The sequence below is a fragment of the Haematobia irritans genome, chromosome 5 (assembly GCF_050003625.1).
Source record: "Haematobia irritans isolate KBUSLIRL chromosome 5, ASM5000362v1, whole genome shotgun sequence".
NCBI lineage: Eukaryota > Metazoa > Arthropoda > Insecta > Diptera > Muscidae > Haematobia > Haematobia irritans.
Window position 1 is genome coordinate 81,799,832 of NC_134401.1, and position 13,752 is coordinate 81,813,583.

The 13,752-nt window shown below is 36.2% G+C and overlaps 1 protein-coding gene across 1 annotated transcript in view; it reads left to right on the top strand.

Annotated features, from left to right (window-relative positions):
- The first annotated feature begins 1,261 nt into the window (after nt 1-1,261).
- esn (espinas) overlaps nt 1,262-13,752 on the top strand; it is a 348,528-nt gene continuing 336,037 nt past the window's right edge. Inside the window, exon 1 of the mRNA XM_075312340.1 lies at nt 1,262-1,978. The gene's annotated coding sequence lies outside the window, so the exon portion shown is untranslated. The remainder of the gene's footprint in view (nt 1,979-13,752) is intronic.

Genomic DNA, 13,752 nt, shown 5'->3' on the forward strand with positions numbered 1-13,752 from the left:
TTTGTAGAAGTCTAAAACAAATTGTCGATTCAGATTTAAATATATGTATACGGGGACATAAATCTTTATATATAGCTATCAACAAATTTGAAGGATTTGATATGGTATCGAAAACGTAGATCTATAAATAGATACAGGTAGATGCAGATGCAGTATAATATTGTCGGTCCGCCCGACTTTAGACTTTCCTTATTAGCCCCATACCGGGATTTAACTTCTTAAATTTCTCGAAGCGGAATTATTTTGCTAATATTTTTGTATTTTTATAAATATATATGCTTTTAAATATATATGCTTTATAAATATATATGGGGCCTCTATGTAGATTTATGTCATAATTTAATTTATTGACAATATGAGCCAATTAGCCTAAATTTCTTTTAGAACTCTAAAATGGTAAGGTTTGTTGGTATGCGATTGGCGTCAAATGTGAAATTTAGAGCTCTTTTACACGCATAATTTATATCGGTTAATTTTTGGTGGAATTAAAACGAGTGTTATTAAAATGCGATTTAGTTATATTACCCGGAGTCGAGTCCGGAGTCGGAGTCGAGGTTGATGAAAACTGCTGGAGTCGGAGTCGAGTAAAATTGGCTCGACTCAACAGCCCTGATTAAAAGCAGCTGTTTTTTTTTTTTGCCCATATCGAATTGTATTCAGACGAATCTTCATGTTATTCCCTGTACAGAGAGAGAGAGAGAGAGAGAGCAAGAATCTGGATCATATGCTCCCTTTCGTCTGTGCTTAGTTATCAAATATTTCGGATGTTAGAATTACAAGCATAGAGAAGTTCCACTGTCTCTTCCACAAAATTAATGCGATAAATGTTTGTGTATTTTAGCCTGTTCTGTGCTTGTGAATTTGAGAGTATTTAAAAGAAAGATACATACGAATGAGTTTCCAAGTTCCAATAGAACCTGCGCACCAATGCCAATGGACATACAATCATGTTTTGCCACATGCTGCAGTAGACAGAGCACAGAGTTGCTGAAGTTAGCCTGTCATGTGGCATGATACCCAGATATCATGTACGGGCGATGCATTCATTCCACTTGCCCTGGCTAAAGCTGTAAGCGCATGGACAAGTGTACGGGAGGGCCGGGAGAACATGCCACAACGACAAACAAAACAAGAACCTAACCTGGCGAAGAAAATGAAAAAGAGTGCTCCATAAAAGTCCAGACTTGAGGCCAGGAAAAGTGATGGCGAGCATTGAGAAAACAGTGCAAAATTATAGCTCAACGCGACCAGTGTACGCGCACAGCTCCTGCAACGCGCAGACGCATTGAAAATCCCAATCGTAACGTAAATGCGCCAAGAAGTGCAATTTCTTCCCATCCGTATGCTTCCCCCATTAATGCATTGCGAAACTCTATACCCAACCGTCCCATTTGGATATTGCATTGCATGCCCATTTGCCGTTTGGCTAAATTAATCTTGGAAATAAGAATCATCGTTTGGACGTAACACTCGATTTATGGCTGGATTAAGTAGTGATTGTGTGTGCGTGTGTGTTTATGACGAATTCGTTTTTTTTTTTTTTTTGGCTATAAACGTTAAACTCTGACGGCGTAACAATGGCTATGTGAATCTGGCCAACGGAGGAAGCATCTCACAGTGTCAGTGTGTTATCGTTTATTAAACGAATTAAAACCAAAACAAAGTTAAGAAAATTAAAAATTAAGATAAAAATAATTCACTGCGATACAGAAGGCCGTACCACACTGCCCTCAACATCAGCCTACTTGACTTGGCAGGGTTATCATTGAAAAGGGCCAACTATAGCAGCACTCTTGTGATGCGATCACACGGTATGGGTGAATGAGATTTGTGTTGTTTTGAAATGTTTTCTGTGTTTGTTGTCACATGTCTACCAAAGCTTGCCAGATCTGGTGATTTTTTAACTAAACTCTGAAATTTAAACGGATAACATTGTGCATAAACGGTGCACGGATGGTGGTTTAAAAAAATCCAAAAGGTAAGTTGTTTTTTTTTATTGTATGTTAATGTAGAAGTGGAAATAAAATATTGCATTCCTCATGATGTTTGCATCATTTCCGCAGACACTTAATAGAAGAAGAGACTGAAATCTTGTGTACCCATGGATTGCATACAAATTTCTATTAAAGACGGCCATTCAAATCGCATTGCTACCCAGCTAAACAAGAGCTTCCACAAAAGTAGTTTGAAATGTTTGAAAGAAATATGATCTCAAAGCATAATATTCTGATTGTTTACAAAGATGTTTTTAATTACTATGAATAAGAAAGTAAAGAACGCTGGTTCAATTCCATAAAGACCGCTCCGCAGGTTTAAGACTGACAGATCCTGATACGTGTTGTCGGTTTTAACTCTGAAGTAACCACAACAAAAATTGGTTCATAATTATAATCCGACCCCAGATTTGACTTCCAGAGCCTCTAGGAAAACTAAATTTCATCCGATCTGGTTGAAATGTGGTATGTGATGTTAGTATATTACAGAGATGTTCTGTAGTAAACTTGTGACATATATTTTTTACCATAAACCTTCGTAAGATATTTAGTATTTGACAAGTAAAGATTTTTTTTACACTTTTTTATACTTTTCACCACTATTGTGGTTCTGGTGCATAACTTTTTGAATTTGTATGTAAAGCTAAGAAGGACTGGCAGCCTTATGTATCAGGCCCACTTAGACTATTCAGTTCATTGTGATACCACAGTAGTGAACTTCTCTCTTATCACTGAGTGCAGCCCGATTCCATGTTAAGCTCCATGACATGGGACCTCCTTTTTATAGCCGACTCCGAACGGCGTTCCACATTGCTGTGAAACCACTTAGAGAAGCTTTGAAACACTCAGAAATGTCACCAGCATTACTGAGGGGGGATAATCCACCGTTGAACTTTTGGTGTTTGGTCGAAGCAGGAATCGAACCCACGACCTTGTGTACACCCTCAAAAAAATCGCTTCTTTAACATATGTTCCAAACATATTTTGCAGGAAGCACATATATTATTGCATACTGCCGAAACATTAATATGTTTGTTTTATGTGAACATATTATATGTTTGGAAGCGTTTTGAGCCAAAAATATTATATGTTTGGAAGAATTTTTCCCAAACACGATTATGCTCATTCCCTAACATACTCGTAATTTTCACTTCCACGAAATTTTTTACTTATTGGCACCTTTTTCTGTAATACAAATAATGTTCAAGAAATTATTCACTTTTATAAATTTTTTAAATTGTACCTTTCGCCTGCACGGAGAATCGAACCGAGGACCATACAGTTTGTAAGCCAACACACTATCCACTGGACTACGTAGCTGTTATAGTCACCAGTAGATAATTATCGTTTTAAGTTACATTGATATAGCATAGTTTGCAGCGCCCACGAAACATACATTTGTTCGCCACGTGGAGCAGTGGTTAGCATGTCTGCCTTGCATGCAAAGGGTCGTGGGTTCAATCCCTGCTCCGACCGAACACTTTTTTTAATTTACACATTTATACATTTACACATTTATATACTAAATTAATTTTTTATAATGAAACTTCGAAATGTGCGTTATTAAAGATTTATAGTCAGTAACAGTGCTTGCTTTAAACGAAATTGACTGATTTTTGGATAAAGTATTATTTTTTATTGCAAAAATAACAATTTTGTAACAAAAAACGGTTTTTGATACAAAACTTTAAAATTTGGAAGGAATTCAAAAACTCTAACAAAAGAAGAACGTGGAGTCGAGTATAAACATACATAAATAAAAAAACATAAATTTATTTGAGCAGTTTTTTACTAGCATTTAACACCATCGCTCTAAAATTCCTTTTATTTTTCTTTAATAATTCATTTTAAAGAAAATAAACTTTTTAAATGTTTTAGCTGTAAAACTCGAACTTAATGCCCGCTGGTGTCCGTCAACTCCTCGTGGACTACTTATTAATAAAGAGGAACTAAACTTTGTTTTTTTACATTTTACTGTGTAATTTTTCACTATTTCCTCCTTATTTCATTTTACTGTCCCAACTCTAAAAAGAGTATTGTACCCTTTCGTTATTTTTATGAAGACCCCTGATTTCTTTTAACGAACCAAGAAAAAAATTGTGCCCATAATGCCAAAATGATAAACAAAACACATGTCCACACATACATAAAATGCTGCTCACAAGGCGAAAACATATGCTGTTTGTTTTTCAAATGTCTATTTTCTTGGTTCCGAATGTCTATTCTCTTTATTCAAATTAAATAATATTTAGACTTAAGCATATCAAATTTTTGGCCTTATCATAAAAGAGTTTTCCGAAACAACATACAAGCGGTTTCACAGAAATTGTTCCCTTTTGACTCTTTTGCTGTGTTATATTGATATCTTTCCTCAACTCTCCCGGTTTCCATCTCTATTTCTTTCTCTATACTCTCTCTGTCGCTTTGAATAAAATATCACAACATATGTATGTTTAGTCGAAATTTGTAAATTTATATATGTTTGCATTCACATATATGATTTTTATGAAACATTCATGCCCCAAACATAATATATTCTAACATATTGACTTAGATGTCCCAAACATTTAGTGTTAGTTTAGGAACATTACATGTTCACACTTAAATATATTGTGTTTTAAAATCGTGCCCGAAACACATTTTGTTTATATCGGAACATATGAAAAACATATTTTTCTAACAGTGTAGGCAAGGCGGGCATGCTATCCCAAGGACTAGTCTAAGACCGTTTAGTATACCGATCGTCTTAAAATTAAATTCAAAGTCGATTTAGCGGTGTTCGTCTGTCCAATCATGTATCCTTGTGTGCAAAGTATAGTTCGCAAATTAAATCCGACCGTTCTCAATTTTGGAGTAGGGTCTTACTTCGGCTCAAAAACGATTTCAATTGATTTTGGAAACAAGTAAAATGGGCCAAGCCGAATCTTATGTACCCTCCACCGTGGATTGCGTAGAAAGTTATACTAAAGACTTTATGACTGTTAGTCTATGCTAGATAAAAAGACAGAATAAATACCTATGTATGCCTCTTTAGTTCTTGATCGTTTTGTATAGAGGAGTCTACAAATAATTATGAATGGATATGTCTATTGGGGAGCCAAATTTCAACCGGATCGCGTGAAATTTAACTCTTCAAAGAGACTCCGGTGGTTTATATGAGAGCTATATATAATTAGGGCCGATATGGACCAATTTTTGATCGAATAAAATTTGCTCTTTCAAGAGGCTCCGGTGGTCCAATCTGGGGATCGGTTTATATGGGGCTATGTATAACTATGGACCGATATGGACAAACTTTAGCATGGATGTTAGAGGTTACATACTAACATAACGTACCAAATTTGCGCCGGATCGGAGAAGATTTGCTCTTCAAATAGGCTCCGGTGGTCAAATCTGATCAGTGATCATTTTATATGGGGGCTACATATAATTAGGGACCGAAATGCACCAATTTTTGCACGGATAGTAGAGGGTATATAATAACGTAACTTCTTCCTAAACAGTCCGCAAGACAAATCTGGGCCTCGGTTTATATGGGGGCCATACATAACAGTGGTCCCATATGGGGTATTTGCAATATCATCCGGGCTACATAAATAACAACTACTTATATCAAATTTCAAGTCGGTAGCTTGTTTCGTTCGGAAGTTAATGTGATTTCCATAGACGGATGGACAGCTGGTCAGACGGACGGACACCGCTAGACCGACTCAGAATAACACCGCTATGGGGTCTGACATCAATATTTCGTTATGTTATACGCGGAATGACAAAGTTAATATAACCCCATCCTATGGTGAAAGGTATAAAAGTCGGGTCAGGTTTAGATATAGCTGCCATATATATTTTTTCCGATTTGGTCATAATTGACGTGTTTATCAACCGATCTTCTTCAAATTTCGTACAACAGAATGTTTTGTGGTTCCCAAATATCAGCCAACTCGTTTCAAGTTTAGATATAGCTCCCACATATATCCTTCGCCCGATATGCCCTTATATAGCCCAACACGCCAGAGTTACATATTGATTTGTTTAAAATTTTGCACAAGGAGTACATTTGATAGCGTCATCAAGTGTGCCAAATTTGGTTGAAATCGGTTCAAATTTAGATATAACTCCAATATATGTATAGCCCGATTTTCACAAATTTTGCCATAAACCCCTTATTTATTAACCGATCTTACTCAAAAATGCCTCACTCGGTTCAGATTTAGATATAGCTCCCATGTATATGCATCGCCCGATTTTCTTAAATTTGGTCATAATAATCTTATTTATTAAGCGATGTTACTCACATTTAGCCCAAGGAGACCCAAACTCCACAATCGCAGTCGGTTATATTTAGCACATTTTGAAGTTTCCCTGTCAATAATATTATGCCATACCAAGCAAGCTTTCGAGCTATTCAATTTTTATACCCTCCATCATAGGATGGGGGTATATTAACTTTGTCATTCCGTTTGTAACACATCGAAATATTGCTCTAAGACCCCATAAAGTATATATATTCTGGGTCGTGGTGAAATTCTGAGTCGATCTAAGCATGTCCGTCCGTCCGTCCGTCCGTCCGTCCGTCTGTTGAAATCACGCTAACTTCCGAACGAAACAAGCTATCGACTTGAAACTTGGCACAAGTCGTTGTTATCGATGTAGGTCGGATGGTATTGAAAATGGGCCATATCGGTCCACTTTTACGTATAGCCCCCATATAAAGGGACCCTCAGATTTGGCTTGTGGAGCCTCTAACAGAAGCATATTTCATCCGATCGGGCTGAAATTTGGTATATGGTGTTGGTATATGGTCTCTAACAACCATGCAAAAATTGGTCCGCATCGGTCCATAATTATATATAGCCCCCATATAAACCGATCCCCAGATTTGGCTTGTGGAGCCTCTAAGAGAAGCATATTTCATCCGATCCGGCTGAAATTTGGTACATGGTGTTGGTAGATGGTCTCTAACAATCTTGCAAAAATTGGTTCACATCGGTCCATAATTATATATAGCCCCCATATAAACCGATCCCCAGATTTGGCTTGTGGTGCCTCTAAGAGAAGCATATTTCATCCGATCCAGCTGAAATTTGGTATATGGTGTTGGTATATGGTCTCTAACAACCATGCAAAAATTGGTCCACATCGGTCCATAATTATATATAGCCCCCATATAAACCGATCCCAGATTTGGCTTGTGGAGCCTCTAAGAGAAGCAAATTGCATCCGATCCGGTTGTAATTTTGAACATGGTGTTAGTATATGATCTTTAACAACCGTGCCAGAATTGGTCCATATCGGTCCATAATTATATATAGCCCCCATATAAAACGTTCTCCAGATTTGACCTCCGGAGCCTCTTGGAGGAGCAAAATTCATCCGATCCGGTTCAAATTAGGAACGTGGTGTTAGTATATGGTCGCTAACAACCATACAACAATTGGTCCAATCACACAAAAATTGGTCCATATCGGTTCATAATCATGGTTGCCACTAGAGCCAAAAATAATCTACCAAAATTTTATTATATAGACAATTTTGTCAAAATTTTATTTCTATAGAAAATTTTGTCAAAATTTTATTTCTAGAGAAAATTTTGTTAAAATTTTATTCGGTTCATAATAAAATTTTCATCATTGTCAAAATTTTATTTCTATAGAAAATTTTGTTCAAATTTTATTCGGTTCATAATCATGGTTGCCACTCGAACCAAAAATAATCTACAAAGTTTTTATTTCTATAGAATATTTTGTCAAAAGTCTATTTCTATAGAAAATTTTGTTAAAATTTTATTTCTGTAGAAATTTTTGTCAAAATTTTCTTTCTATAGAAAATTTTGTCAAAATTTTTATTTCTATAGAAAATTTTATTTCTATAGAAAATTTTGTTAAAATTTTATTTCTGTAGAAAATTTTGTCATAATTTTATGTCTACTTTGTCAAACTGAATTATATACGTATTGGATCGATCTTTTTTGATTTAATATATACCACGTATGGACTTACATACAATTTAGAAGATGGTGTTAGGAGGTTTTAAGATACCTTGCACGCGTTACCGCAACTTAAGTAATTCGATTGTGGATGGCAGTGTTTAGAAGAAGTTTCTACGCAATCCATGATGGAGGGTACATAAGCTTCGGCCTGGCCGAACTTACGGCCGTATATACTTGTTTGTTGTCATTTTATGCAAAATTGCATAATTTTTGTATTCTGTTGTACCACGACATGCCAATCATTTGTAAGTAAGAATTAAATTAAATTGGTTTGTTTCCTTTAAATAAAGATTCTTTAAATATGCTTGTGTGTGCTCTAAAACCTAGTCGATAAATAGAACAGCTTGACCGTATGCGTTGCCTGAAATTTGATAGCTATAGCGATAGTAGAGTATTGATGACAATGGCCCAGTGAATGGTATGTTTGCTTACAAACTGTACGCGGTTCGACTCTCCGTCTGGACGAAAGGTACAATTTATAAAATTTATTGTTTCCTTGTGTGTTGAGAACAAAATAACGAACGTGCAAGTGAAAAAGACATTAAGCAACTTGCTATTAGACTATAAAGTCAACGGTTATCACAAAAAGTCGACGAAAAATAAAAGATAAAAAATAGTTGTTTTTCTAAAATTTTTATTGAAAGGAAATATTTTATTTTGCGTGTATAACCTTATCTAAACTACAGTGGCTCTGAGATATGTCCGATTCTATATTTAGCTCTGTAACAAGGAACCTGCTTTTCATAGCCGAGTCTGAACGGCGTTTCACATTACGGTGAAACACCTATATGTTAATTAATAATTTTTTGGAGATCGGCTGAAAATGGAATTGAACCCATGACTCTTTGTACGCAATGCGGGCATGTCACGCGTTGTATACCGGTGGCTCTCTATTGGACTAACAATATGCGGAAAAGGATTCCCATACGGTAAAGGCGATTGCATTTGTGAGTTTCACAATTTCATGCACAGAAAAAAATTTCCGTAGTTAAACTAACGCTAAATTTACTTATTTTTATTGGAAAAAATTTATTTGCTTGTAATTAAATTTTATTCTTTTTATCGAAATATTCCTCAGCTTAATGAAATCTTACTTTTTTAAGTATGACTCAAAAATTTTAGGAACTAAACGTGAGTATAAAGTTCAATGACCGTACACATAAGTTCAATATGAACTAAAGCAAAAGATTTCTACACTGATGGCTCCAAATTGGATGGACAATTGGGTTTCGAGTATATTCTAATGATCTGGAACTTCGAATAGCGAAAAGATTACCTAATCACTGTAGTGTGTTTCAGGCTGAAATATTGGCAATAAGAGAGGTGGTGAATTGGCTGAGAAGTAATGTTCCAACAATTATTGGCATTAATATATACTCAGACAGTCAACCTGCAATAAAATCCTTGGACTATGTGTTCCTCAACTCGAAAACGGCCATCGACTGCCGTAAATCTCTCAATGAGATGGCTGAGCAGTACAATATTCACCTAATATGGGTGCCTGGCCATAGGAACATACCGGGGAACTGCGAAGCGGATGAGTTGGCAAGGCTAGGGACTACCTTAAATATTCCGGGGGAACTAGAATCTGTTGGTATGCCCCTGGCTACCTGCCAGCTCATACTGCGAGAGAAGGCTGTTATGATGGCAAATGTTCGATGGGAGAATTGCAAGGGTTGTAACGACACCAAGCAAATATGGCCCCATTTAAACTTAAACCGCACACTAGATATGCTAGTCTTCTCAAGGTGTCAGATATCACTCCTGATATCTGCTATAACGGGTCGCTGCCTGATAGGCGATTTTGCAAAAACTATTGGTGCGAAGTATAATTACTACTGTATGAGCTGTCATGATGCGGAGGAAAAGGAATCAATTAAACACCTCTTGTGTGAGTGTCCTGCATTTAGTGTAAGCGAATTTTAGGGGCATATAGCTTTAGATTACTGGCGGATCTGGAAAACGTTAACTTGAGCAGTCTGTTAATGTTTTTGGAACAATCTGATTGGTTCAACAAAGAAAAATAATCAAGAAGGTTCAGCGGTTAAAACTAGAAGTGCTCATATGTAATAGGTACTTTTAGTTAATGTGGTATCATAATGGACAGAATAGTCTAAGTGAGTCTGAATCTTAGTCGGGCTGCCACTTTAACCTAACCTAACCTAAAGCAAAAGAAGATTTTCGTACGATTCCCAAAAATAGTAAGAATGAACTACTGTATGGTTAAAATGGTCATGATTTGGCGCCAATGATTTTCTTCTTTACTTTTAGTTAATTTTTTTTCTTCTATGAGATGATGCACTTAAAAAGTACAACAGGGCACTAAAATTTCCTGGTTTTAACAACGCTTTGTGGAAATCTCAAAATGTGGAGTAAAATTTAGTTAAATTTTCGTGCGAGGTAGTTCATTCTTCCTATAAAACAGTTCACTTTTTTCGGTGTGAGCGTAAACTTGGGATCGAAGTTGATGTGTCCATGTTAGTGCCCTCCGTGAATCCTATCCTAAAATATTTATATTTGCCAAAGAGCGATATAGAACTTCATACCTCTTTTGTAATGAACTATACTGAGGGAAAAGTGCAGCACTTCTCCTTGTATCATTCCCTTATTCATTCTCAGTTTGGTAAGCTTTCAATTACGACTTCAAAAAGCTCTAGGCTCAAAAAACGTCATAAATTACAGGATCAATGATAATTGTAACAGCTCCAAATAAAAACGATCCAAACGCCCGCAGGTCCATGGTAGCAGTTTCTTTTTTGAAATCCAAGCGTAAAATCGTTTCCTCCGCTTGGTACCTTTTTCTTTCCTTGCATGTGGCTAATATTCCTTTGCACTACCATGGTCATATCTGATGATTGTAGTTAGCAAAAAAAAGAGAGGGTGGGCCAGAGGGTACCTACTCGTGTTTGGTATAAATGGGGTGTGCAATAAAGAACACTTCGCGTTTCGAATGCAACTTGGACTTTTCATAGAGAGTCAAAGATTTAGGCTGTGAATAATTGTGAGTATTGGGCATACAAAAGTGGCGGCGCTAAAACATCTGACTTGGACCATAGGGCATAAAAGGCGTAGAACCTTTAGTATTTCTACGAAGCATGGTTAAAGTTATAAAATGGAAAAAACTAATAAAGGAAATACGACCTGCATGAAATAAGCCCAGCGATATTCTTTAGAACACTTGTGGAGTATTAATGTCTTCATATTCGCTAAACAAACATGAGGATATCCAATGGCACACTTTAATAATTAAAGTCAAAGTTCGTGGTTGTTATTAACATCAAGAACTAAAATTGCCAAAGCCATTGGCAAGAGGAATACAACAACACTGCATTGCCTTAGAAAATTTTTAATTAAATTGGATTTAAAATTAATCACAACTATTTTCAGGAAATGAAACCGTAACACAAAAAATTTTACGATATTATATATCGGATTGCAGTGTTAGACTCAAAATAATCACGAAACGGGTTCATGTTTCAAAACGATCCGTTCATGAAAGCGAATCAACACTCATATGGGGCCAAACAACATTCAGGGTTCATGCAGTTCAAGCAGTTGTTATTGATGTAGGTCGGATGGTATTGCAAATGGGCCATATCGGTCCACTTTTACGTATAGCCCTCATATAAACGGACCCTCAGATTTGGCATGCGGAGCCTCTAAGAGAATCATATTTCATCCGATCCGGCTGAAATTTCGTACATGGATTTTGGTACCTGGTTTTGGTATATGGTCTCTCACAACCATGCGAAAATTGATCCACATCGGTCCATAAATATATATAGCCCCCATATAAACCGATCCCCAGATTTGGCTTGCGGAGCCTCAAAGAGAAGCAGATTTCATCCGATCCGGCTAAAGTTCGGTACATGATGTTGGTATATGGTCGCTAACAACCATGCAGAAATTGGTCTACATCGGTTCATTATTATATATAGCCCCCATATAAATCGATCCCTAGATTTGGTTTGCAGAGCCTGTAAAAGAAGCAACTTCATCCGATCCGGCTGAACTTTGGAACATGGTGTTAGTATATGGTATCTAACAACCATGACAGAATTGGCCCATATCGGTCCATAATTATATATAGGTCCCATACAACCGTTCTACAGATTTGACCTCCGGAGCCTCTTGGAGGAGCAAAATTCATCCGATCCGGTTCAAATTTGGAACGTGATGTTAGTATGTGGCCGCTGACAACCATGCCAAAAATTGTCCATATAGAAAATTTTGTTAAATTTGTTTTTATAAATTTTGTTTTTATAGAAAATTTTGTTAAGAAAAATTTGAAAATTTTGTAAAAATTTTATTTCAATAGAAAATTTTGTCAAAACTTTATTTCTATAGAAAATTTTGTCAAAATTTTATTTCTATACACGCAAAGAAAAAAACGTTTGGAAAACGTGTACCGAAAACGTTTTTCTTTTGTTTAGTTTTTTTAATTGCTTCGAAAATTTTAAACTTTTATCACCAAAAAAATTCGTTTGTTACAAAATTTTTATTTTTTCAATAAAAAAAGTTATTTTTGAAACAACAACACAGTCCATTTCGTTTATATAAAACACTGTTCTTTTCTGACTTAAGGTCTTTAATAACACACATTTTACAGTTCAAAATTTAATATACTACAATGTAATGTTGAACATTACAATGTAATGTTGAACATTTTTTCGGAATCTTCCGAACATATCTGGAATATATGTAAAAAAAAGAACAAAAAAACTTTGGTCGGAGCAGGGATCGAACCCACGACCCTTGGCATGCAAGTCGGACGTAGCAACCACTGCTCCACGGTGCCAAACTAAACGTTTTTTTCTGTTAAATAAACTTTGTTTATTCGGCTCGTGGGCGCCGCAAGCTATGCTATATAAATATAACTTATATGGATATTTATCTATTGATGACCATAACAGGTACATAGCTCAGTGGTTAGTGTGTTGGCTTACAAAGTGCATGGTCCGCGGTTCGATTCTCCGTCCAGACGAAAGGTAAAAAAATTTTAAAAATTTATAAAATCGTACAATTTCTTCTACATTGTTGGTATTACAGGCATTAGCATAGCTAGACAATTTTCCTAGGGGGGGGGGGCTATAGCCCCCCTAGCTAAAACTTTATAGACTGAACTTATAGGTTCAACTAATGTTTTATTTCATAAAATTGGATAAAAAAATAGACATCAAAATAACTCGACAATCAATTTATAATAAAGCAACTAAAAGTACCTTACGGGGAAATTGGTGCAAATTGCCACTGACGGACCTATCACAGAACTGGTACCTGTGCTCCAGTTAGTTGCAATTTTCACATTTAGTGAAATAAAATTATCAGAATAACCTTTTCTTCGACATATTTCAAAAGTTTTTTTTTTCATTTCGGGTTCGATTAGGAAAGAGATTTCTAAGAGTTTGTCCGAGACTGGTTCCTGAGGACCTGTTTATGGGTTGCTCCTCCTGCAAAATTGTCCCAGGACGTGTCCTTTGTGATGAGTCCAAGACGCGTGCTAAAATGTAAGTTTACTCCGTCAATGACAAACCCATGTTAAAGTGGACGGTCCCTTCCATACGTTTTGATCAGAACTGGGACTGGTCCATACACACCAGGGACTAGTCCTGTACCAGTTCTGTGGTTGATCGATTTCCCGTAGGTTAGTTCCACACTTTTCCCAGCAAAAAATTGTGAGTTGTTCTAAAGGCACAACTTTAAAAGCACTTCCAAAAATGTCTTCACAAAGAAGTTAACTATTTTAACTACACAGGAAGTTTTTTACTT